The 6,913-nt window shown below is 47.3% G+C and overlaps 1 long non-coding RNA gene across 1 annotated transcript; it reads left to right on the top strand.

Annotated features, from left to right (window-relative positions):
• The first annotated feature begins 991 nt into the window (after positions 1 to 991).
• Positions 992 to 4,114, top strand: LOC147965166 (uncharacterized). Its single transcript, XR_015607377.1, has 2 exons — positions 992 to 1,187; positions 3,847 to 4,114. It is a non-coding gene; the product is annotated as an uncharacterized LOC147965166 (long non-coding RNA).
• The last annotated feature ends 2,799 nt before the right edge of the window (positions 4,115 to 6,913 follow it).

The raw sequence follows: 6,913 nt of genomic DNA, 5'->3' as shown, positions 1-6,913 counted from the left end.
AGGGACTATTCTTGGAGATGAAACCAATATTGACAAATATCAGCCTGGTTTTGATTTGGAAAATAAGAAGATGGTGACTCCCTCTTACAAGGTGACAGACCTTATCCCGCCGGATCGTCAACATACGTTTGCTCCAGAAGTTGATCCGGCTGGCCTGATTGATGATGAAGCAGAGTTCATTGTCGTGAACGGCTTTGACTGGTCCAATCCGAGCTTCCAATCAGCAGAAGGAGGTGAACCGGCGAGGGAAGAGGCATGACCATCTTATGGGCTTGTTGACACCAGATTTTGACACGGCCATGAACTTAATTAAGATGGCCTCAAATGGAGAAGTGCTCAAAGTGAGAAAGTTCCATATAGTCAAAAGGATAAACTTTCATATTTGGGCCATAGCCATCTGGTCTCATCTCTAAGGCCGAAGTTGTGTTTGAATGTGACGCCCGGATAATTAAGCTACAGTGAGCCTCTAGTAATGATGCCAAGTCACCTTGGTTACCATTGATAAACTCACGTGATTCGAAACCGATTCAAACTCAAAATTAAAATAGTCAAAACTAGAAAAAGTTTTCAAATATTAAAACTAAAATTTTCGGGTTGTGCCAGATAGTGCATAGGTAATAATGATGGAGAAACCACACTTTTATGAATTATTTAAATGCACTAAAATAATTTAAACAGCAGCACAAACAATTAAATAAATGTGTTTTATAATTTATAAAATGTTACACTAATTTATTAGGGGTTAAACTTTTTGTGGCAGTGCGTTTAGTGGTAATACATATTTAGGGATCATTTTTGTATTTTACAAAACTAAAATAAATTATAAAACAGAGAAAAAGGAAAGAACCAAACAGAAAAAAAGGAACCCCCCCCCCCCCCCCCCGCTGGGCCACTTGGCCCAGCTAGCCTCCGTCGTCCGAACGGGCCGGCCCAACCGCGCCCATATCCCCCCTGGACCACGAAACCCTAAAACGTCGTTCCCCCACTTCCCCACTCGCTCTCTCCCTCTCCCCCCACCACTCTCGATCCCATCTGGATCGAGGTGGGGAACAAACCACGCCGCCGCCGATTCCCGTCGCCGGAGCAACCCCGACGTCGTGCCGCCTCCCCGCCGGCCTGCCTCCTCCACAACACCGTCGTCCCCATCAACCACCTCGACCCCCGCTGCCCATTTCCCTACCGGCCCCGTGAGCTACCCTCCCTCCTCTCTCCGTTGTGCCACGCAGCCGCTCCGCCGTGGCCGCGCCCTCCCCCCCACCCCCCCCCCCCCCGCGCACTCCCGCGTCGTCTACAGCTCCGGTCGCCGCTGCTTGGGGCTGTTCCAGCACGCGCCCCTGACGCCTCCGTCCGTGCCTGCCCCGTCCGGCCTCAGGACGCGCCCCGGCCGCGCTCACCGCGGCCTGCGCTCACCATGGCCTCGCCCCGCACCGTTGCCTCACTCCCGCGCCGGTTCCCTCTCCCCTCTGTCCCCGCGCGAGCACCACCGCGCTGGCTTGCCCGTCGTCTTGCCGCCGCCTGCGCCAACCGCGCCGTCCCGCACCCGCGCACCGCGTCGCCACCTGCATCGTTTCGCTACTCCCTTGACCGCACCGCCACTGCATCCGCCGCCTACCGCTCCCCTTCCCGCGCACATCGCCTCCGCCACAGCCTCACCGGCGCTCCCTCCGCCCTAGCTGGCGCTCTCCTCCGCCCTGGCCGGCGCTCTCCTCTGACGCGGCCAGTGCCCGGGGCCAGCCGGGCTGCGCCTGTGCCCGTTAGCGCCTGGGCGCCCGCTAGTGCTCGCACGCCCGCGCACCCGATAGGCCCTCTGGCCTATGACAGTGGGGCCCCACGCCCAGAACAAAAAAGGATTTAAAAAATTAATTAATTAATCATGTTTAACTAAACTAATTAGAATAAATTAACCTAATCGTCATTTAGATAAAACTAAATAAGGTTGTTTAGTTAATGTGAGTCATGACACATGGGACCCACACACTATTCACTGGTTGACCTAGTCAACAGTTGACTGTGCTGTTGACTTTGACCTGGTCCCACATGTCATTGACTGTGGCTGGCACATCACTAGGTGACAAAAGTATTTCGCTGTTTATTATTCAAATTTAATAATTCCATAATATTGTTTAAACTTCGAAAAATCATAGAAAATAAACCATAGCTCGGATGAAAATACTTTATACATGAAAGTTGCTCAGAACGATGAGACGAATCCGGATGCGCAGCCTATTCATCCGCCACGCATCCCTAGCATAGCGAACACGCAACTTTCCCCCTCCGGTTCACCGGTCCGAAAACGCGAAACACCGGGGATACTTTCCTGGATGTTTTCCCCCTTCGCCGCTATCACCTCCTACCGCGTTAGGGCACCCCTAGCACCGCTACCTATCATGTCATGCATCGTTATGCATATATTTGCTTAATATTTATTGTTTCTTCCCCCTCTTCTCTCCGATAGACTACGAGACCGACGTCGTTGCTACTCAGTACGACTACGGTGTTGACGACCCCTCTCTCTTGCCAGAGCAACCAGGCAAGCCCCCCCCCCCTTGATCACCAGATATCGCCTACTCTCCTCTATACTACTTGCATTAGAGTAGTGTAGCATGTTACTGCTTTCCATTAATCCTATTCTGATGCATAGCCTGTCATTGTTGCTACAACTGTTGATACCTTACCTAGAATCCTAAATGCTTAGTATAGGATGCTAGATTATCATCAGTGGCCCTACACTCTTGTCCGTCTGCCATGCTATACTACTGGGCTGTGATCACTTCGGGAGGTGGTCACGAGTATATACTATATTCTTTACACTGTTACATTACCGCTGAAACTGTTTGGAGATGGGGGCTGAAGGGGCAGGTGGCTCCATCCAGGTAGTGGTGGGCCTGAGTTCCCGACGGCCCCCGACTGTTACTTTGAGGCAGAGCGACATGGCAGGTTGAGACCACCTAGGAGAGAGGTGGGCCAGGCCCTGGTCGGCGTTCGCGGTTACTTCAAAATAACAAGCTTAACGAGATCTGGGTATTTGATCTGAGTCTGGCCACTGGCTTATACGCACTAACCATCTACGCAGGGACATTTATGGGCACTCAACGTCGTGGTATCAGCCGAAGCCTTTGTGATGTCAGCGACTGAGCGGCGCGCACCGGATTGGACCATAAGCCTGCTCTTGTATTAAGGGGGCTAGTTCTGCTTCTGGCCGCCCTCTCAATGTGTAGGTATGCAATGGGCGATGGGCCCAGACCCCTGCGCCATAGGATTTAGACCGGCGTTCTGACCTCTCTGTTGTGCCTCGGTAGGGCTACGAAGTGTGGATCTTCCGAGGCCGGGCATGACCCAGGAAAGTGTGTCCGGCCAAATGGGATCAAGCGTGTTGGGTTATGTGGTGCACCCCTACAGGGAAGTTAATCTATTCTAATAGCCGTGTCCCTCGGTAACAGGACGACTTGGAGTTGTACCTTTACCTTATGACAACTAGAACCGCATACTTAATAAAACACACCCTTCCAAGTGCCAGATACAACTGGTGGTCGCTCTGTCACAGGGCGACGAGGGAAGGATCATCGGTTAGGTTTATGCTATACGATGCTACTTGGTGAACTTACCATCTACTCTCTTCTCCTACTACAAGATGGAGGTTACCAGAAGCGTAGTCTTTGATAGGACTAGCTATCCCCCTCTTATTCCGGCATTCTGCAGTTCAGTCCACATATGATACCCTTATTCCATTTGATACCAATGCATACATATGTAGTGTAACTCCTTGCTTGCGAGTACTTTGGATGAGTACTCACGGTTGCTTTGCTCCCCCTTTTCCCCCTTTCTGTACCTGGTTGTTGCGACCAGATGATGGAGTCCAGGAGCCAGAGGATCCCGAGGATGATTCTACGTGGAGTTCGACTTTGAGGAGTAGTTAGGAGGTCCCAGGCAGGAGGCCTCGCCTTTTCGATCGTTCCTACTTTTGTGCTAGCCTTCTTAAGGCAAACTTGTTTAACTTATGTCTGTACTCAGATATTGTTGCTTCCGCTGACTCGTCTATGATCGAGCTCTTGTATTCGAGCCCTCGAGGCCCCTGGCTTGAAATATGATGCTTATATGACTTACTTTATTTGTAGAGTTGTGTTGTGATATCTTCCCGTGAGTCCCTGATCTTGACCGTACACGCTTGCGTGTATGATTAGTGTACGATTGAATCGGGGGCGTCACAAGTTGGTATCAGAGCCAACTGCCTGTAGGAATCCCCCTTCCACACTCCTTGGATGAAGTTGAGTCTAGTCGATGAAAATTGATTTACTAACTTGGCTCTGTGGCCCCTAGGCCCACATCGCCATTGGGTGGTATTAGGATCTTTTATTCCTCGTCTATACTCTGGGACTCTAATCTCTCTTCTATTCGGGTTAAAATAAATTTTGCTAAAACTAACATTAGGATCTCGTTACCACTTCCTGCCGAAGAGCCCCTTCATTATAGATGATCGACTGCTTCACCAGAAGATTCCGAAGATAATCTCCGATGTTCTCTCGAGACACTTGTACCCACCGCCTTGGCAAATTCCCCACCACTATTATATTATTATGGGTAACTACAAACACTTGTCCTTTCCATCCCATTGATCTTGTTATTACAAGATACCCCGAAAATTTCTCTCTATTGTTCCGAGAATACTTTGTGCCTACTGCCTTGCAGTTCATTACCCACATGAACACCCCAACTGATAATTCCTCACTTTTATCGAGTATCCGCTCACCCCCAGTTGTTCAGTTGTTTCACAAAAGTCTTCGAAGTGCCATTCGACCTTCCGAAAACCCTGAGTAGCCTGTTACTCTTGAAATTCTTGCTTGCTTGCATTCTGGTTAATACCATAAGTCTAGTAATCTTATTGGCATCTTTTGTCACTATCATTTTGCGTCCCTTGATTCAATATGTTGCGAATGCACACAATCATCAGTTGATCCTTATAAATTATCTTTCTGGTTCACACGTCTTTCGAACATGAGCTGGTTCTCGGCCAATTAGATTGCCATCGATTGTACCCCTAAGTCTATTCAATTTATCCATCCTTGATCAGAGTGTTTGCTCCTGATCCCTTGATTTGAAAATCATAATTCCTTTATTATTTAAACATTGAATTACTCAGATGTTCTATAAACCGATGCATTTGCATTCTTTCTTCCTTTGAATGGGTATCGATACTCACATCAGCTCCATTGTGGATCACCATATCCACTGTTGGATTATTATCCGACAATGTCCTTCATAATTAATCACCTTGTGAGTTCTTTCTCCGATACATAATACCTTTGGTAAATTGTATCCTCTCCTTTTGCCAACCATACTCTACTTTCGAGCTGGTGATATATACTCTTGAAGCTTGTGGTATATGTTCCTAAGAAGCCCCGTTGGGTGGAACCTATGCCTTCCCTAATCTGTGTGAACCCGGAAACTACTACGGGTCATACTCTATTGGTGTTAGGACAGATAAAATTTCAACACCACAACTTCGTTAAAGGCGAGAAGTGAATGGAAGGTTATACATTGAACAAGTGGGAGTCGACCTTGAACTTGTGTTCATGCCCATGGACACGATGTAGATCCTATCACGAAAGCTTCTTGTAATAAATCTATGTATTGGTCATTTGCAATCGTGGTCCCGACCACATTTTCTCCTTGATTCCATTTCTAAGACAAGTTAAAGCACTTGTCTTTTGTTGATCGCTACATCTCCGCGACCTCTATTTTTGATCTTCCTCGAGTATTAACCTCTAGTATCTCGAGAACTGCGTTGCTTCCTGCGAGTCTTCATCTAGTATTGCTTCTCACCGATCTCGGATACCCCTAGGTTGTGAGTTGTTAAACACTTGAAGACACCGATAACTGAACCGAGTCTGCATTACGGTTCAACAACTCTTACTAATATTCTTTACTTACGAGTTTGTACCCGATCATGTCATTCCTAGCCTGATCGGCTATATCATTATCGTGCTAAATCTTAACTGTGTTACCTGGTCCTTCTTCCTGGAACACAATTTTTGACGCTGAACTAAGCTTACGTCGATCTTCCTTGTCATATATTATTGTCTTGAACAACAATACTTGATTCCGAGGTTGTGTCATATCCATGGTTCCAGTGGTCTTTTGCTTCACCATTCCTTTTGCTTGATGTCGTCGTTATTCAATGGCAGCCTCATGGAATCTTTCGACAAAGGTGTCGTGATCATCAACATTCTGAGCTCTTCCAAAATATCTATTGAATTCTTGATGGGAAATACCATCCTTTCCCCTCGATGGTTTGTATTATCATCTTTCACTTTATTGCCTTCCCTCCAACACAAACTTGTTCGTGTTTTGTGTTGTACCTAGAGTTCCTTGCTTCCTAGCATTGTTCTTCTTTACCTTGAAATATTACCACCTTTTATGTCAAGAATGACGTGGGAATTTCACCACCTCTTAAGAATTCTTGGTATGGTGAAACTTTTCACCATCACCATTCTTCTTGGGTCCTCGTGTTGATTCCAACCGGGATACCAACAAGTGAGCGGTACTGTTTGGGTTCTGCCCTTCTAGCAACCCTATTGCTTTGAAGTTAATGGTCGGTCGTTCATTCTTAGACTATTGATTATTGAATCACCATTCTGACATTGGTCGTACAACCCAACCCATATTTCGGGTGCACCTTTCATTCAATGTTTAACTGTGTATGTTCTCCTTGAGCATACATCATTTTATCATTTGATCCGACCAATGTTATCTCCTTGTTCACATAACTGTGGAAATCCACCTTTTTGGAAATCTCGAGGATTGTCGCTGATTCCATCAGCTACCCCCTCATCCTCTCCTTGATTTAATGATGAGCTCTTGTTTCGGAACTCGCTCCCAGAGTTCATTTCCCGAGAATCTTACATGGTCATCTCGT

The sequence above is a fragment of the Triticum urartu genome, chromosome 6A (assembly GCF_056163025.1).
Source record: "Triticum urartu cultivar PI428250 chromosome 6A, HENAU_Tu73, whole genome shotgun sequence".
NCBI classification, from domain to species: domain Eukaryota; kingdom Viridiplantae; phylum Streptophyta; class Magnoliopsida; order Poales; family Poaceae; genus Triticum; species Triticum urartu.
This window is presented reverse-complemented; position numbering and strand designations above follow the sequence as displayed.